The sequence below is a fragment of the Triturus cristatus genome, chromosome 9 (genome assembly GCF_964204655.1).
Source record: "Triturus cristatus chromosome 9, aTriCri1.1, whole genome shotgun sequence".
Taxonomy (NCBI): domain Eukaryota; kingdom Metazoa; phylum Chordata; class Amphibia; order Caudata; family Salamandridae; genus Triturus; species Triturus cristatus.
Genome location: NC_140592.1, coordinates 1259360653 through 1259379027, shown reverse-complemented (window position 1 = coordinate 1259379027; position 18375 = coordinate 1259360653). Strand labels below are relative to the sequence as shown.

The 18375-nt window shown below is 48.9% G+C and overlaps 1 protein-coding gene across 2 annotated transcripts in view; it reads right to left on the bottom strand.

The window, feature by feature from the left end:
* Positions 1 to 18375, bottom strand: part of G2E3 (G2/M-phase specific E3 ubiquitin protein ligase) — a 504970-nt gene that overhangs the window by 2257 nt on the left and 484338 nt on the right. The window lies entirely within an intron of this gene.

Below are 18375 nucleotides of genomic sequence, written 5' to 3'. Positions count from 1 at the left end.
GCGGCTCTGGCATGGCTCCCTACTGCCCCAGAAGGGACGGAATGGAGCAACATACAAGTGTCACATCTATGCGTGTGGACGTCAGTTTCTTGCTCATCTCTTTCCGTGCCCTCACGCAGAGCATAAACAATTGTTAGTACCAGTGTGCAGATCCTAACTTGGGGCCTTTTTAGATGTTAAATAAAGGCTCCTCCACAGAACAGAGGTGAGAGGGCAGTGAGGAATCTATATTTGGATTGAGTATCCATCAGAAAGAGCATTACTGAAAGAAAGTAACTTGTACTTTTGGTGGACACTTACAACTGCAGATACCTCACCTCAATGGATACCAAAGTACCACCACTCCAGGTGAAGGGTCTGTGGAGTAGACTTACATCAAAAATTCTTGAAGGACTAAGCAAGTGAACTGTCCGTACTGGGCCTAGCTATAGTGCTTAAGAGAAGAACAATGGATTGGGATGCGACCAGTGTGAATACCAGTGGTCGCGATTAATTCAAGCATTCCATCCATCACAGTTTTTAGGTCTCGCCTGACCCAGCGCATGCGCTGGTCTGGCGAGACTTATTGAGAGGGCTCCAAAAAGTGCTACCAGGCCAGCCTAGAGCTACAGTGCATGTGCGCGGACCGCTTTTACCGCGATTACTTTCACTTTCGCGGCCGTCCGACCGCTTTGATGTTGGATCGCAATCGCGATCACTTTAGCGGCCGCATGGCCGCTTGGCATAGCCAATAGGTCTCACTTTTGGGACCTTATAAGTGTTTAGTTATGCAACTGTTGCATGGCTAAACACTTATAAGATCCCAAAGGCGAGACCTATTGGCTATGCCAATGCTTGTTATAATTATTGTGTCACCCTAAGTGGGATGAGTATGTATAGGCATGGGTTCCCCCTGCATATTGTCACTGGAGCCAAACTGTACCCGGCTAATGAGCCAATAACTAGGGCAAAACCGGTCCTGGGTTGCTTGTGTCACGATTGAGGGAGGATCTGACTTGGCAGTTCATGTTGGACTGTTCCTTTTGGAGCAGGGTCAAGACTATTTGCCTATAGTATGGCCCAAACTGAGGTGGCCTGGTGTGCAAAATAACGACGGATTGGGATGCAGCCAAAGTGATTACCAGTGGCTGAGATTTATTCAATCATTCAATCCATCACGGTTTTGTATACATATCGTGAATCAATGCAGACGCCCGCATTGCAGTCTGGCAGATGTCAAGGATAGGCACTACGCGCACCCTGGTGGAATGGGCTCTCAAACCTTTGGCAGCTTCTCAGCCAGTGCATGGCAGATCTTAATGTTGAGGACTATACACCTCAAAAGGGTCCTTTTGCACAGCCTTCCCTTCCTTCGCCCTAGAGAACCCCACAAAAAGCTGATTGTCCACACCGTGTTCATTGGTATGTTCAATATAAAAGCTTAAAGCCCATTAGGTGTCACGCAGATTTAGCCTTCACTCCTCTTTTGAGGGATGAGGGGGCACAAAGAACAGAGAAAGTGAAGATTGCCCAAAGTAGAAGGCAATCACAACTTTAGGCAAAAAAGGCGACCATAGTTTGCAACACCAATTTGGCAGAAAAACAGGTGGTGTAGCACAGATAGTGGCCGAAGTGCACTCTCCAGACAAGCAGGAATCACTGCAACGAAAAAGATAGCCTTCAAAGTCAAGTTATGCAAGAAGCAGCTATGCTTTGAAGGGCGTGGAAGAGAAACATTAAGTCCAAATTAAGGTCTCACTGTGGCATCACAAATTGTTTGGGAGGAAACGTATTTGAAACCTTTTATAAATCTCATCACAACAGGAGTTTTAAACCAGGACGGCTAATCCGGCAATCTGCCACTGCTCAATCTTGAGGCATGGAGATGTAGATTGTGCAGGTTCAGATGTAGAACCCTGTGCGGCTGCTACAACAGAAGAACCTCTTGAAGTGGAATCCTGATTGGAGGACTTCTACTCATGCCCAGAGGTTCTGGGTACCACGCTCTGGCCCAATACAGAGCTAATAGGATGGTTTAGGCCAGGTCGTTCCTGATCTTTTCCTAAACTCAGGGAAAGGGAGGCAGGCATATAGGAGTTGTGTGTGCCATTCCAGCCAGAATGCAGCTCATATTAAGCGTTCTTTAAGTAACTCCAATGTGCAAAATCTTTGACACTGCATGTTCAATAGTGGCAAAATGGTCTAGCCACAACTCTTCCCACTGTTGGAAAACTCCCTTTGCAGATCTGCCAGACCGAGCAGACTTCACTTGTTCACTCTGGAATTCAAGGATCCCGTCAGATGGTTTGCGTAGGAAAGTGCCTTTTTTGACATGGTCACCCCCACTTTTTGTTATGCTATAAAAACAGAGCGCTCTAATACCCAAAGGTGTCCTGGCGCTGATGCAGAGTCTCTGGAGAAGCAGTGAACAAAATTGTCGCCAGAGGCGGAGAGATAGCCTAAATAGAGAAAAGCCAGGTCTTCAGACCTCTTCTAAAAGAGAGAAGATCAGTAGTGGACCTAAGAAATAGAGGGAGTTCGTGCCAGGCGTGGGCGGCCTTGCGCACAAAACTCCTCCCGCCCCAGTTTGCCTTTTTGGCCCTGGTTATTACCGCCAATTTGGCATCGCTAGAGCGAAGAGTTCTTCCCGGAGTATACCACTGGAAACGCTTTGAGGTCCAGAGGTCCAGTTCCGTGGAGTGATTTGTGAGCTATACAGAGGGATTTGAAAAGAACCCGATGTTTCATGGGTAGCCAATGCAAATCACGTAATCCTTTGCTGACTGACACAAATTTGGGAGTATTCGTTAGCAGCCTGGCTGCCGCGTTCTGTGCCATCTGGAGTCTGTTAAGATGTTTAATGTGAACCGTAAAAGAGGCTATTGCAGTAGTCCAGATGGGACAGAGCTAAGGCGGACACAACAGACCTGAAGCTATCGGTAGTCAGATAAGGTTTTATTTTCCTCAACATCCTAATGGTTAAAAAGCAAGTGGATGTCACTTTATTAACCTGCTTCTCAAAGGAGAGTTTATTGTCCACTATTACCCCCAAATCCTTTACTTTAGGAGCGAGAGGAGGGGGGGGGGCAGATCACTGGGGACTAGAGGCAGGGATCGTTCCCGAACAGGATGACCTCTGTTTTGCCAGCATTAAGTTTTAAACAGTTGGCATCCATCCATTTAGTGATGGCAGACGTACAATCTTGACAGGTGGAGGCTTTGGTTACTTTAGTCCCTTTGTTAAGGGAAATCACAATCTGGGTGTCCACTTATATGGATGTTCACTGGGTCCCTACCAAACAGTCCTCCGTGCCAGTGCTCTTTCCGTAAAACCATACATGTATTCAATTGTAACCCAACTGGCAAGGACTATAACACCGTTGTAAGTCCCTGGTAAATGGAAACGAGGCATGGGTACTAAAGGGGGCCCCAATGGGTTTCAGCATGCATTATGCCACCCCAAGGGACCCCCACAAAAACTGCATGCCGACTGCCACCTCAAAATGCACGAAAGAGCACAAGCCCTTCTGAAAACACATTACACACTCCCTGTGTGCAATGCCCAAAGACACTGCATGGCTTATATGTAAGTCACCTTTACAGCAGGCCTTAAAGCCCTAAGGCAGGGTGCATTATAATACATGTGAGGGCATATCTGCACATTATTAGGGCATTGCAAGTGATCAGGCAGCCATGTTAAATGTATGTACTGGGCACTGGTCATTACGAGTTACCCAGCTACATAATGTCTGCACTGAAAATAATGGGGTTTGGAATCGAACACCTCGTTTCAATAAATCTATACTGATGCCCCTATCAGATTTACTGTGACATGCACCCAGAGGTGCCACCGGAAAACCTATTCGTCCTCTAGTGTGCTGGCTTACTGGTATCGTCCAGCCTGCCACCAGACATTTCTGACCCCCTCTAGAGGCGGAAAACAATGCCTGCACCAGGGAAAGGTTGTAACACCACTTCCAGCAGGATGGCTAGTGATTAAGCATATCAAGGCCAAAGGCTTTAAAGCATATCTCCTTTGATACGCGTCCCTGGCTTCCACCCAGGCCTGGGGAACGTCATCTCCTGCTCTGAGGCCCATTGGGCAACAGAGCAGGTGGGAAAATAAGATCGCCAGAAGGAATGTCACACTTTCAGGCTAGGCACTACCCTAAGTGACAACCTGAAGTGGACAGAGAAAGGGGTTCACCATCTTGTTGTTGGTGCAACTAGGAACTTTGAGTCCGATTTATGGCCACTCTCCCCAGGAAATGGTCTTAGAGGGGGGTGTAGTCACCACAGGGATAAGTAGCCCATTAGCTACTAACCTATACTCCTCTTAACACCCCTAAATTTAGTATTCGGGGTTACCATGACACCAGTAACTAGGTTTGGTCTACAGGGAACAGAAGGAGGACAAAGAAGAGTTGAGGTTGTGAGAATAGAGGCCTGGCACCGAAAGTAGCGCCAAACCCTGCCTGGCTGCTTGCACCATGACCATCACAAAGACGGACTCATCCAGAAGCTAAATTGCCTCTCTAAACCCTTGGAGAACTGTTTCCCCCTTAAACAACCAAGCAGCATCTCCCTTGCAGTCAACATGCCACCCCCTGCATCTGCAGGCACCGACAGCTTCGACCTGGTACTTTGCCTGGCTGGTCATTGGGCCCACCGAGGGAGCAACTCGCCAGGAAGAGGTTGTTGTGAGTCCAGGAGGTCAGCTCTATCGCTTCAAGTCTCGAGACGCTGACCCCTCCAGTAGATTCTCTACACCAATACCCTGGGTACGAGAGTCCTTGCATCTACCAAGGCTTGTTATGTGTCCATTCCAGACACCACTGACGCCGCAAGCGACCTGCAGAGAAGGGACTTCAGGATCCACCAGACCTTCACTATGAGGGGCCCGGTTTTCTTTCGGCCTCTCCAGGTCACCCAAGATAGCGCCTCTAACTGCCGTGACCCGCTGGACAAAACCCCACTGCACACGTGTCCTCTGAAGTCTACTTCCCCAGATGACCTTCCCGACCCAGAAGTGACACGGCCATCACCAATGTCTGCTTTGGGTGTGACTGAGAGAAGGGTTTGCTGTTGGACCAATTGCATTCGGGCAGCCACCACTGCAAATCGTTATTTCTTTTGTAATTTGGGTGGCATTCAATAGACTTACTCAGTGCTGGGCCCACTGCAAGTTCAGATTCCACAGCAGACCCTGCATATGCCATCTGCCGCAGAGGATGAACCATCAGTATCATAGCCCAAATATCCTGGACTGTGGCAGAAGGCGGCCTTGCCCTGCACCAGGGATAACTCTTCTGAATGCCAGCCTCTGGGAAGAGGTCAGGTGGGACTTCTACTCAATTGTGATTCCTAACTATGTCAAAAGGTTCGTCATCATCTAGAGGTGGTCTATAACTGACTGTTAGCAAGATTGCCTTTAACAGCCAGTCATTGAGGTATGGCAAAACGGGTATCCTCAAACCTCTGAAGGTGTGCCGGGACCACCTCCATCAATTTTGTCATCACTCGAGGGGCACTGGTGTGGCCTAAATGGGAGCACTGCAAACTGGAAACGCTCATGGGTGATCTTGAAAAGTAGGCAATGTGTGTGGGACTGCAGGCCAGGTATATGAAAATATGCATCCTACAGGTCCAAAGACACGATCCAGTCTCCCAAATCCAAAGCAACCACGATTTGGACTAGCCTGAGCATTTAGAATTGGTCCTTCTGGAGGAAGGCATTTAGGAGGCCAAACGTCTAATAAATGCCCGTGGGCTCTGTCCTTTTTTTGTCACCAGGAAATAGCAACAACCCCTTCTTTCTGATTTCGAACCCTCTCAAAAGCACATTTGGAGAGCAACATTCACATCCCCGGTAACAGACTGGAGAGGTGCCCTGCTGAAAGTCAGTCTGATGCAGACCAAAAAAAGAGTCGGATGTAACAGATTGCCACTCTGGGAGGAAAACCTAATTCTTTCACCTATGAGATGGGAGTATACCGCTGAGGGCAAACTAAAGCAGCTTAGTGCTTGTTGCCGTTGGGGGAAAGGACTAGGAGGACTGTATCCCTTGCTGGCCTCTGCGTTGCCTATCAGGTCTCAACAGGACTGGGTGCTGCAATGGTTGGGCACAACTGTTGCTGTCTGTGTTGGTCCTCCTCGCCCCATCTCGAGTAGCCTCTGAACTGATGTGGAACGGACCTTGGGAGTGTGCTGTGGCTCGGTTGTCAGCTTTTTCACCAAAAAGATGCCATACCCAGGTGAGAAGGTCCAAGCATGACAGAGCACAGCGATCATGCCAGCTGCCCTTCCCATGCAATCAGATGCAGCGAGGCCAGCATGAATCACGCCTTTGGCAGCATCTGGACCATCATTAATTGTCCGAGCCAGAGAGGCCCAAGGTCTTCCTGGACTGTAGGCAAGATTTCACTGGCCATGTCCAAGAGGGCTTGGATGTAGCGAGCCAACAGACAGACTGCACGGACCGATCTCAATGCTAAGTTAGCCAAGGAGAACAAGAGTCATGAGAAATGAATTGGGTTCACCTTTCTGGTTAAAGCCTAAACTATCAGGCTCTCTGGGGTAGGGTGTTTAACGAGAAACTTAGGGTTGCCAGGCACCAGGTCTGTGACATCTGACAACCTCGGACAGTGGGCAAGATCAGGGATTTGACCAAGAACCCATCAAGGTATCAGTGAGGGACACATAAAAGGGAAGCAAGGGCTCAGATGCCACTGGCCCATGTTACAAAATTTCTTAAGAATGTTACTCTTGGTTGCGAGGGAAGGACACTACAATTTCAAGGCCTCAGCCGTTCACTGCACCATAACTGAAAAATGATTCACTTTCCCATAGGTGGTCCTAGTGGCAAGTCCAACCCTGTATCATCATCTGCCTCTGGTGGCGTATCATGGTCAGAGTCACAGCGAAAAATATAGTGGAGACTCTGCTGGTGCCCTGGTAGAGACACTGTTATAAAGTTAGACCATATGATGACCAGAGGCGCGTTAGTGATTTTGTAGAGCGACATCTGTCAAGATCAGACGGAAATTGGTTCGGGGGACAGACATCAAAATCTGCACTGGATCCTCCTATGGCAGCGTTGGCATCAGCATCGCCAAGGGACAGGATGGCAGAGGTCCTGGAGTTAGAATAGACTATGTACTGGAGCCTGTATAGGACCCAGAAGAGGTTCTACAGGATCAGACTCTGCCAGGAAAGGATAAGCTGGCTGAAGCAGACTGGATGCCCATGAAGTTCCTCGGGGGCCAGAGGGATCCAGAAGCATGCCAACAATCTACAGCATGGCCTCTTTGAAGGCCTTGAAATGCTCAGTTATTGCGGAGGACTCCAAGAACTTGGGGCGCACCAGGATCAGATGGGGAATTGGCTCCTCGACTGGGGACAGAGGGGGACCAACTGACGACATGACACCCTGTAGCCCTGTCCTTGTATACAGAGTGGCGTGATGGTATTCCCGCCACTTTTCTTCACTTCATGATTTTGCTTGGCACTTAGTTTGGAGAACTTTGTTTGCAAAGTTGACCGTTTGCATGAAAGGCCGCGGGAGACCGAACCTGCGACCTTAAGCTGAAGCGGAACTTAAGTGAGGGTCTAGACATCTTATGTTCAGTGAAGTACAGCTTCGCTTCTCAGTCCTGTGCAACTTTAGGGTGAAAAAGGGGCACAATGCACAACTTCAAACTGTGTCCCCAGTCCAAGTACCAGAAACACACCTTGTGTGTCCGTGACAGATATGTTTTCTACAGTCACAGAATGTTTTGGAATCTGCAGTTTTTGGAGGGGACATGGTTCCCTAGCGCACTAAATTTCATTTTGGGGAATGGTCAGTAGGCCAACTCATTTTTGAGCGGAGCGGAGCTCCACATCCGTGACAGAAGATGTGGAAAGAAATGAAGTGCAGCACACAGGGGTCACGCTTATATTGGGGTTCCACTGGCACTTAGGGGTGGTATGGAACCAGTAGATCTACACGGTACAACTCTGCAGCACACGGGAGCACTGCTGGCAGAAGTTTCCAGATCCAGTCTGGTGCTGAGGGAGATTTTGAAGGCGAGTAATCTTTTAGAAATATCCCTTTGCATCCAATTTATTATTACAGAATATCCTGACCGCTGTGATCGCTACCAAAATAAACTCCATGTTGATAACTTCACAAAAGAAAACTGGACGAAGCTCGAGGCCTATTGAATGAGATCCTCAAATACACATTTAAACCCTTTCATTGAAGTGAAACCACTTCAGTTTTAAATTTAGTTATAAATTATACACAACAGTATGAGAAACCATATTTTCAGATATATAGAGATTAATTCTCTATTTAGTACCACTGCTGAGGAAGGGAGAGACCCACAAAGATTTGAAAAACACTGTAGTGTCACACTCAACTAATATATGGCATACAAGTATCAAACCATCTGCCCACATGAACCTAAATAGAGTAATATAGAGTAAGAGAATCCACCAGAAAGCGCATGAGTAACTTGTACTACAAATGAATGCTTCGAACAGCATATGCCTCCTCTTTTCAATATATACTATAACAGTTCCCTTCACAGGTGACGGGTTTGAGGAATAGATTCAAACCAGGAAATCAATCGCTGGGCAAAATGGCCCTCCATGGGGTACCAATTGCTGTAGGAAGCTGGCTCTCTATGTACTACACCACAAAGAGGTATCGTGTGCAGAGTCCAGTGGATCACCAGGGGCTTAAGTAGATGATGATAATGCTCTTTTGTGGTAGGGTGGGCGAGCAATTAGGCTTAGCAGAGGGCAGTAATAAACATTTGTTGTACTCACAGAGGCAATAAATGAGGCACACTCAAATCCGAAATCAATTTATAAAAATACTTGGTTACATTTATTTTATAGAACCACAAAACTTTGTCTCCGGTAAATAAGTTTTTCAATAGAAATACTTTGCAATACAAAAAGCAGACATTCCCATACGGTAGGTAATATCAACTTACAGAACCAGTCTTCGAGAGTTAGGGCAGGTATTGGGAAAGGTTCAGAACAGCACCAACAGTACACCACCAGCGGCACAGGGGTGGCAGGGTGCAAACATTGTGTCAGGCGTCCAATTCAATTCAATGGATAACGGGGCAATCGACTGGCTGCTTACAGGCAAGTAACAGAAGCTTGGGGGACCTGTCTTGGGGGGTGTGTGTGTGGGGGTGGTGTTGAAGCAAGCACTGGCAGGGTCCAAAGCAGCATCAACAGTACACCACCAGCGACACAGAGGCGGCCGGTGCAGGGTGTCAACACATACTTGGGTGCCCAATGATAAACAATGGAGAAAGGCCAAATTGGAAAAAGGCTGCAGGCTCAGGGCAAGAGGCCAGTCAAAGGACCCAGGGCCGGCAGGTGCTGGGGTGCCTGTTGCGGTCAGAAACAGATTACCAGAGCAGGTCTTGGAAAAAGGGGGTCACCTTGTAGAGGCTGCAGGTGATGTCGAGATGTCTAGGAGGGGTCAGCCCACGATGGACTGTGGAGCGCTGGGGAACCTCGCTGGAATCAGTGGGCCACTTTGACTGTGGCCAGTGGAGTCAAGTGGAACTGGGCGTCAGGTTTTGCGGGTCTTTTGCTTGAAGATGGTTGCCTTTGAACAGATCCGCTGTTCTTGCGGGATCTTATTCTTTATCGAAAGCCGGCAGTCCCTCCCAGGGTTTTGGAGGTAGCTGGGCTGCAGGACAATTAGTCTTGGGTGCAGGATTGTAAAGGGCTGCAGGCAGGCTGGTAGGGCTAGCTGCAAAGTCAGTAGTTCTCTGCTTTTGCAGCTCTGTGGTGTCTGGCTCTTCTTAGGTCATCAGGAACTGAAGTTCAGGGCTCAAAGGTGCCACCTAAATACTACATTTAGGGGTGCTTAAAGGGAGAGCCAGGTAGTAGCCAATGGACTACTACCTGGCGCTCCCTTTAATCACCCAAAAACCCTCAATGCTCACCCCACATGACGGGGGTTGGGGGGGGCATATCAATGACCCCGATATGCTAGTTTCTCTCAACTCAAGATGGAGGGAAGTGAAACAAGGGGCCCACTTCAGCTCGGAGCACCTTAAGGGTGGCACCGGCTGGGAGTGGACACCACACCTGTTCTTGTTAACCCCCCCGCCGCCTGTATTGCTGCCAAAACGTGGGGCATGGACAGTGGCGGTCAACTCCACTAGCTATAGTGTTACAGCAAACAAAAGATGGACGGAATGCTGACAATGCAAACATTCTCCCCCAGACAAAAGATCTGGGTTAAATCCATCGTTCTTTTGCCCACTACGCCTCCCCAGTTTGGACCCAGCCATATGCAAATCAGTCTTGACCCTGTGCCGCATGGGAACAGTCCAGACCGAACTGCCAGGCCAGGTCCTCCCTGGACCAGAAACAAGCATCCTGGGACCGGTTTCAGGGTATGTCACCCTTCTTCAGCCAGGCTAGCTTGAATCCAGTGGCACAGTGAGCAAGGGACCCACGTCTGGGCATACCCATCCCACTAGCTGTAGTGGCCAGTTGTTGCAGACCAAAGGACAGGAAGCCTTTTAGGCTTGGCGCCCTTGAAATGCTGTTCCTGCAGGAGAGATTTGCACCTCTGCCCAGAGCAGGCTTTGTTTCTGACCTACAAGAGCCAAGGGCTCTCACCTAAGGGGTTAGAAACATGTCTCGAGGTGGCAGGCTGGTGGAGACCAGTCAGGCACACGCTAATGGTTAGGTCATTTTCAGGGGACTCCTCTAAGGGGTCCTCTGTGTGCAATATTAAATCAATCTGACACTGGAATCAGCACAGGTTTATTACGACAAGATGTTTGGTACCAAACATCCCATAATTCAGGTAAGCCATCATTGAGTTTTGGAACTCGCAATGAGTGTCCAGCCCATGTACTCACTATGACTTCCCTATTTACTTACAATAACCAGGAATCAACATGGATGTTGCAGGGGCATGCATATATGTCCTCACAGGAGATGTAGTGCACACTGCCGTGGGACTACGAGGCCTGTAATAGGGGTGACTTATCCATATCCCAAGCAGTGTCTGGGGGTATGGTACACAGGCATGTCGACACTTCAGTTTGGCCTGCACAAGGGCACGCAGTCTGCAATGGAAGAGTGCAGGGCCTTGGTGAGGGGACCCTAAGTGGGCACAATTTGTGCTGCAGACCTTGGGGTCCCTCTTCAGTGCCAATGCCCTAGGTACCAGGGGTACCATCTACTAGGGACTTACATGGGCCACTGAAGTTGTGCCAATTGGAAACCAAAAGGTACAGTTTTTAGTGAAAGAACACATGTACTGGAAACATAGTTAGCAGGGACCCGGTACACTTCAGTCAAAGTTGCGTAAAAAACAAGCAAAAGGTGGGGGTACTGCAAGAAAAACTCAGTTTTCTACAATTGTTGAGAAAGTAATGCTATGTAAAGGTATATACCAATGCCCACATAGTAGCCTTGCATATGCCAAATTAACACCTCTCGCCAACGCAACACTGGCTGCCTTTGCTCTCCTATAATTGGCCCAAAGGTCCTCTGGAGGCTCCTTACTGGCCAACACATAGCATGTCTTTATGCATAGGATGCCACCCCACCCCACCACCCCCACCCCCGGACAAGAGTGGCTTCTGAATCACCTTTCTATTTTTAGCACAAGTAACGCTGATAAAAAAGCTGGTCATGCAAAGAGTGAAAGATGAGATCTCTTTTAGGATTCAGATGATTAAGCCTCTTGTTCCAGTTAGGTGGAGTGAAAAAAGCAGGTAGAGCGATGGACTATCCCATGTGAAAGGGAGATATCACTTTCCGCAAAAGGAATAGAGTTCATGGCATCAATCTAACCAGGAAAAAGGCAGAGTATGGAGGTTTCATAGACAGTTCCTGCAGCTCCCGGACAAGACACAAAAATAACGAATGAGAAATAGCTGTTGGATTGGCAGTAATCTGAAAACAACTGAGCATCGGCTCAAAGAATACGCACATTAAGGACCAAATTAAAGTCCCATTGAGGCATGATGAAGAGCAGGGGGTAATGTGCATGTGACACACGTAACACAAACTCCTCCAAAAAATGCATCACAACTAGTGAATTGAACAACGAAAGTGGAGCAGGCAAAAGGGGAGAGGATGTAGCCTTACGGCTACATCCTCTCCTTGGCAACAACGCTCAACATCCTGTGGTTCTGGGCAAATCACTTAATCTCCCTGTGCCTAACAAAAATAAAAAATTAATGTGTCCATCTGTAACTCCGATACCCGAATATCTTCAAGTCTAGTTCACGCTATCGAAAACTTAAAAAAAAAAACTAAAACAAAAAAAGTACAATGGCTGAAAGTTCAGGCAAACTTTAACTGTGCTCACCACAAAGCCTAGCTGAGCGACAAAGAACAAATAACAAAACATCTGACACTTTGGCCTGCAGGGTTGTCAACTTGAAAATCTACACACCAGGCCACAAACTTCGCCTGATTGACCAGAATAAAAACATTTGATAGATGGGTACCTAGCTGCAAGGACAATGCCCACTAGTTCAGCAGGGTAATCGAAAATGCACAAGTTGGTGCAACTCAATCTCCGTGCATGGAGGTGTAGGTTGTGCAGATTAGGATGCAGGACCCTCCCATGTTTGAGAGACAAGAGGTTCTCCTGAAGAGGTAGCCAGACCAATACACAGGCTGAACAGATTAGGGTACCACACTATCGGCACAAGCCCAGACGAACAAGGTTTTTACCTTCGGCAATGCCTTATCTGGTACTCTATCTAGCCACATATTCCTTACTTAAGCGTTATCCCCAGACTTCAGACTAGATCTGGAAATCTTTCATTAGCAGTACCCCTGCGAGCCGGTAGGTGGCGTTCGGCTCTGCGTGGCATTGTCGCTGTTAGCCACATCGGAAGTGAAGTGTGGTGACTCTATAGGAGCCACCCTAGTGTGCTGTCAGTTTTTCGAGACTCCACGGCAGAAGTGCGGAGCCATGACAAACACGGACCACTGGTGTGGAAAACTAGGGCCATGAAAAAGCAAAGCCCTGACCCTAGAAATCCGTTCCCAGAGCAGGGAGAAAGGGTGGGTAGATAAGGAGTCTACGGCTTGAGAAGAGTGTCTACCAGACAAGGAATTCCCGAAGGTAACTTGTTCATCTGATCGCAACGCCTAGCCTCAGACTTCTTACCTTAGAATAGATCCCAAGCAATACCGCCCAGAGGTGGGTCTGGGAAACAATTTTGCACTAAAAAGTCCTGCAGGACTGAACAGGCAAAGTGCCTATCCAGACGGACCAGGCAAAAGATTTTTTTGAAAGTGTGCGGAGAGGCACATGTTGCTGCTTGGCAGATGTCCAGCTTGGTCTCTGGTGTAATGAGCAGGCAAGCATATAGGGGGTTGCTTCTTGGTCAATGTGTAGCAGATTTCAATGCAGAACATGATCCTTAGGGAGATGGCTTGGTTCTGCACAGCCTTTCCCTTCTTTGCTCCGACATACCCTGCGAAGAGTTGATCATCCAACCCGAACTCTAACGATTAAGGTAGAACAGCTGCGCTCTTTTTGGGTCCAGTCGGTAGAGTCGCTCCTCCGCCTCCGTAGATGCATTTGGCAGAGCATAAAAAGGAGGTATGGTGCTGGACAGGCCTCCATGAAAGGGAGTGCCACCTTCCAGCAGAAAGTAGGCTCTAGTACGAATAACTAGCTTGTCTGGGAAGATGTTCAAGTATGGAAGCTTTTATGACAAAGCCTTGAGCTCACCGACCTTCCGGGAAGATATCACCACTAGGAAGGCTGTCTAAATGGTAAGGAGCCTGAGAGGAAAGTTGTGCAGTGGCTGAAAGGGAGCGCACATTAGAAAGGTGAGTACTCAATGTAGGTCCCACGGAGACATGATGAAGGATGAAGGTGAAAAAGTGATGAGATCTTTCAAAAACCAATGTACAACAGGGGATTTGAACATGGGTGGCTGATCTGGCAACCGCAGAAAGGCTGGGAAGGCAGAAAGATGGCCCACTAAGGTATCCAAAGCAGAGCTCTGCTGGGCAAGAGAAAGAGAGGAAGACTTGAGAGGGGAGCAGAAAGAACAACGGTCTCAGCACACCAAGCCACAAACTTGCATGCAAGGAAAAAGGTGGCAACAAATGTTGTAAACCTTTCAAAAATCTATTTATAATAGGGGATTTTAAGAGGGATAGCTGATCAGGCAGCCATAGAAAAGCAGAAATAGCAGAGAGATAACCCAGAGCAGACAAGAGAAAGGATGAACAGGAGAACTTGAAAAGGGGGAGGGGGGCAGGAAGGGGATAGATTTGTCATTCTGTACACCATTACATAAATTTTACCTAACAGGTGTGCACTGTCTTGGTAGAGGGGTGCCTGTGACTGGCAAAATAGAATTGCAGACTTCGGGCGGAAGAACGAAAACTATCAACTGTCGCCACTCAATCATCACACATGAAGGTATAGCACTGACCGGTTCAGATAGAGATCCCTCCCCTGCTGCAGAGACAGAAGCATCCACTCAAAGGGGCAGCCTGATCAGAGGACAGATAGCCATGCTCAATAGCTCGGGAGCAAACTCCCAGTAAAAAGTCACGAGCCACAAGGATGACTTGGGCCCGGTTATTGCTGAAATTCTTGAGAACTCTGGGCAGGAGTGGTATGGGAGGAAAGGGGTACAGGAGGCCCGAGCTTCACTCGAGATCAAAGGTGTCTGCGAGTAAAAGCCGCTTTGGAAACTCCAGCATGCAAAACGACAGACATTACACATTCTCTGCAGTGGCAAACAGATCTAACCAAGGCTCTACCCACTCTTGAAAGAGGCCTTGCATTACCTCCGGATGGAGACGCTACTCATGATCTGCTAGGCAACTTTGGCTGAGTTTGTCCACCCTGGCGTTCACACAGCCCCACTAGACGTTGAACCACCAGGAATATGCCCTGCTGTTCCAGCCAGACCTCTTGACAAAGGGTCCGCAACCCAACCCCGCCCTGTTTTGGCAGTTCCACATGGCGGTGTTGTTGTCCATGAACACAAGTACTAGTCTTCCAAGGATGGAGGGTAGATCGCCATGAGTTCCAGTAGAATTGATGTGGAGTCTGGAAATACAGTTTGAATTGCAGTTGTTTATATACTTTGGTCTGATTACAGTAAAATCACTGGTAATTCAATGCTTTGAAATATTGTACATATACTTTGTATAGACTATTCAAGTGGATGTCATGTAGACTACTTTACAGATTAATTTTCTTACAGAGTGTAGTATACCTGGATACTGCACTGGGACATTTCCTGTAAACAGGTAAGAAAAAGCGTTTGGGTTATTTGGTTACAGTTTTAGAGACTTTCATAGATTTTCCCACTCCACACTTAGCAACTTTTTCATAGCAAAACAGTCAATGTTATCCTATGGGAGCAAATAGTGTTATCGGTTAACAGTTAAGTACTTTGTTGTGGGAGTTGGGTTTCTGGGGTTAGACTCAGGGGTTCCCCAGGGTCAAGGATGCACGCTCAGTGGCACTAGGGTGGCCAGGTGCAGAGTGCTGCTTTGGCGTCACGTACCCTGTTACTTTCAATGGGGATTCTCCAGGTTCGCAAACACTGCAGGCTCGGGGACGAAGGTCTTCTGGGTGCGACCACCACTTGGAGAGGTAAGTTGGGATGCTGGAGGTTGGACAGACCCCGTCGGTTGAGCCACCCAAGGCTGTGGTGCGTCCGGTGCAGGGGTGACTTTTAGCGTCAGATCATCTTACCAGCTCCTGGTCGCGGATGGGGGGGACCTTCCAGATTGAGGCTCCTGGTGCCTGCTGGAGGCTTGAGGCAGGTCAGGGATCACTGAATCTTGGGTCTGGATCGCTGGGGAGACCTGGTCGTGGTGTTGGGCCACTCAAACTCGAGCCGTGGGAGTCGAGTGCAGACTCGTGGATCCTGCCGGAGCTGGAGTCTGTTTGGTGAACAAATCCAGTGTTCACTGGAGACAGTATTTTCCTTAGAAAGCAGGGCAGGTCCTCGGGGTTCTTGTGGTTGCTGGCTGCAGGACACACCAGAGTTTTGCTTCTGCAGGTTCGAGGTGGGGGCAGATTAGTAGGGCTGGGGCCAAGTCAGTGGCGGTCCTCTTCTTAGCTTCGGCACGGCTGGTTGGTGGTCCTCCTTTTCTTCTTGTAGTTTGTCTTAGGAGGCAAGGTTCAGGGGTGCCCCATAATACTAGATTTAGGGGCATTACAAGTAGGTTAAAGGTTGGGACCAATGGGTCAATTCCCTGGGGTGGGTACACCACCTATTATGCCACATTCCAGTGGGGTGGGGTTGGCAGAGGTGGGCACACCTCCCTTCCTCACTTGGTTTTCCCGCTGGTTCTCCCGCCCAAAGTGGGGAGCAGAACTGGTGGGGACCAGTTGCTGGAAACAGCAAAAGGCCTGGGGAAGCTCACCAAGGTGGCAAGCCTTTGAAGCTTCCCCTTCAGTGACCCTGCCCATTCTGGGGGAGGAGATTTGGCACCTTGTCCCAGGATGTGCATTGTTTCAGACCCCCGAGAGCAGCAGGCTCTCGACCCAGAGGTCCAGAAACATGTCTGGGGATGGCAGCTGGGGAGCTGCCACTAGGGTTAGGGCTTTTTCATTAAATCACACACTGGCATCAGTGTGGGTTTAATGTGCAGAGACGTTTGACAACAAACTTCTCAGTTTTCAGTAAAGCCATTATGGTACTGTGGAGTTCGTAATGACAAACGCCCAGCACCGTATACTCTTAATGGCATTACTGCACATAAAATGAGTAAGAATTGGCTTAGACACTGTAGGGGTACAGGGCTCATGCACCTGTACCCTCACCACTGGCATAGTGCATCCAGCTAGAGGAGAGGCTGATCTATGACAGGGCAGTGGGTTGTAGGCATGGCACACAGGGATGTGTGCCATGTCGACTCGTCACTTTGCAGGCCGGTGTTTTGGTGCAGAACAGTGTGTGTGAGTGTAAAGGTACAAGGCATCTAAGGGTGGCACAGTTGGTGCTGCAGCCCTTAGAGGCCTACCATGGACACAGTGCCCTGGGTACTTGTGGTACAATTTACCAGGGACTGACCTGTGGCCAGAGAGTGACAAATGGGTTTGGTCTTTAATGCAGTTTTAGCCCAGGGCACACTCAGTCAAAATACATCAGCAGTTCAGCAAACAGTGGGGGCAACCGTGCAGAAAGAGCACTTTCTCACACCTCTCTCACGACAGATAAGTTTCCTTATATCGGAGGTCACTACACCTAACCCTATAAGACACCCCTATGGTGGGGATTTCAGTTCTGAGGGCAGGGTTCTTGGTTGTGTTAGGGCGCCCCTGCATGATGAGCAGGGCACCTACAAACTCCAATATCGATTCTCCAGGCTTTGTAAGTGCGGTCAGACATTTTAAGACATAGCGGACATCAGTCATTATGAGAGGTTTAACTATATGATGGCTGCGCCGAACCTGGCCAAGGTTGGTATCAAACATGTTAAGATCATACCCCAACACTGATTCTGGTGTTAAAGGAATGATCCCATGTACTGGGGGCCCCTGGCACTCCCAGTCACAGCCTTTCAGGGTCTGCCAGCAAGCTAGTGCTGCCACCGACACGGTTCTGCCCTCCTGCTGCTGAGCTCGGGCAGGTGAAGGTAGAATAGGTTTCCTGTCACAAGGAGGTGTAACCGCCTCCCAAACAGTGCATTGGGCTGGGGTGGAATGCTTTTCAGTGCCCCCAGACTGCATTCCAGGGCACATTTGCTGCCCTCCTTGAATACTCCGGTTTGAACCAGTCCAGGAACCGTTGGTTCCCGCTCTGGCACGAAACTGGAGAAAGGACAGGGGAGTATCCTCCCCTCTGGTCCCCTCACAGAAGAGGAGCTGGACAGAGTCATTCCAGCCCTTTCCTTGGGTATTTAAGGGCTCCCTGTGGGTGGATCCTCAGATTAGTCGTGGAACAAGAGTCACCTCTGAAACCAAGACACTTTTCGATCCACTGGACATTTAGAACTTCGCCCGGAACCGAGATGCATCAAGGAATACTCATGCTGCTCCTGGTTTCTGCAAAGTATTCTGCTTGTCTGTCTGTGCTTCGCTCAGGTTCTCCAGAAGACTTGTGAGCATCAAGGACATCTGAAGAAATCTCCCTTGAGTGAAGGAGTCGGTCCCCTGCATTTGCAGGTATTAGAACAAAGCTGACCTGTCTGGTGCTCCTGTCGTCCTATAGACTTCCCGAGGCTCAACAACGCAGGGGGTGGGTCTGTGGCACTCCAGAGACCTGACACATCTTCCTTGCAATTTGGAGGACAATATCCCTCGGAGCCGCTGGGACCAAACCCCTGTGCACCGTGTCAAATTGCAGTTTCCAAAGCTTGTTGGCTCTGCACTCCAGAGATCTTCAGGCTACAAGAAGCTCCAGCACCTCA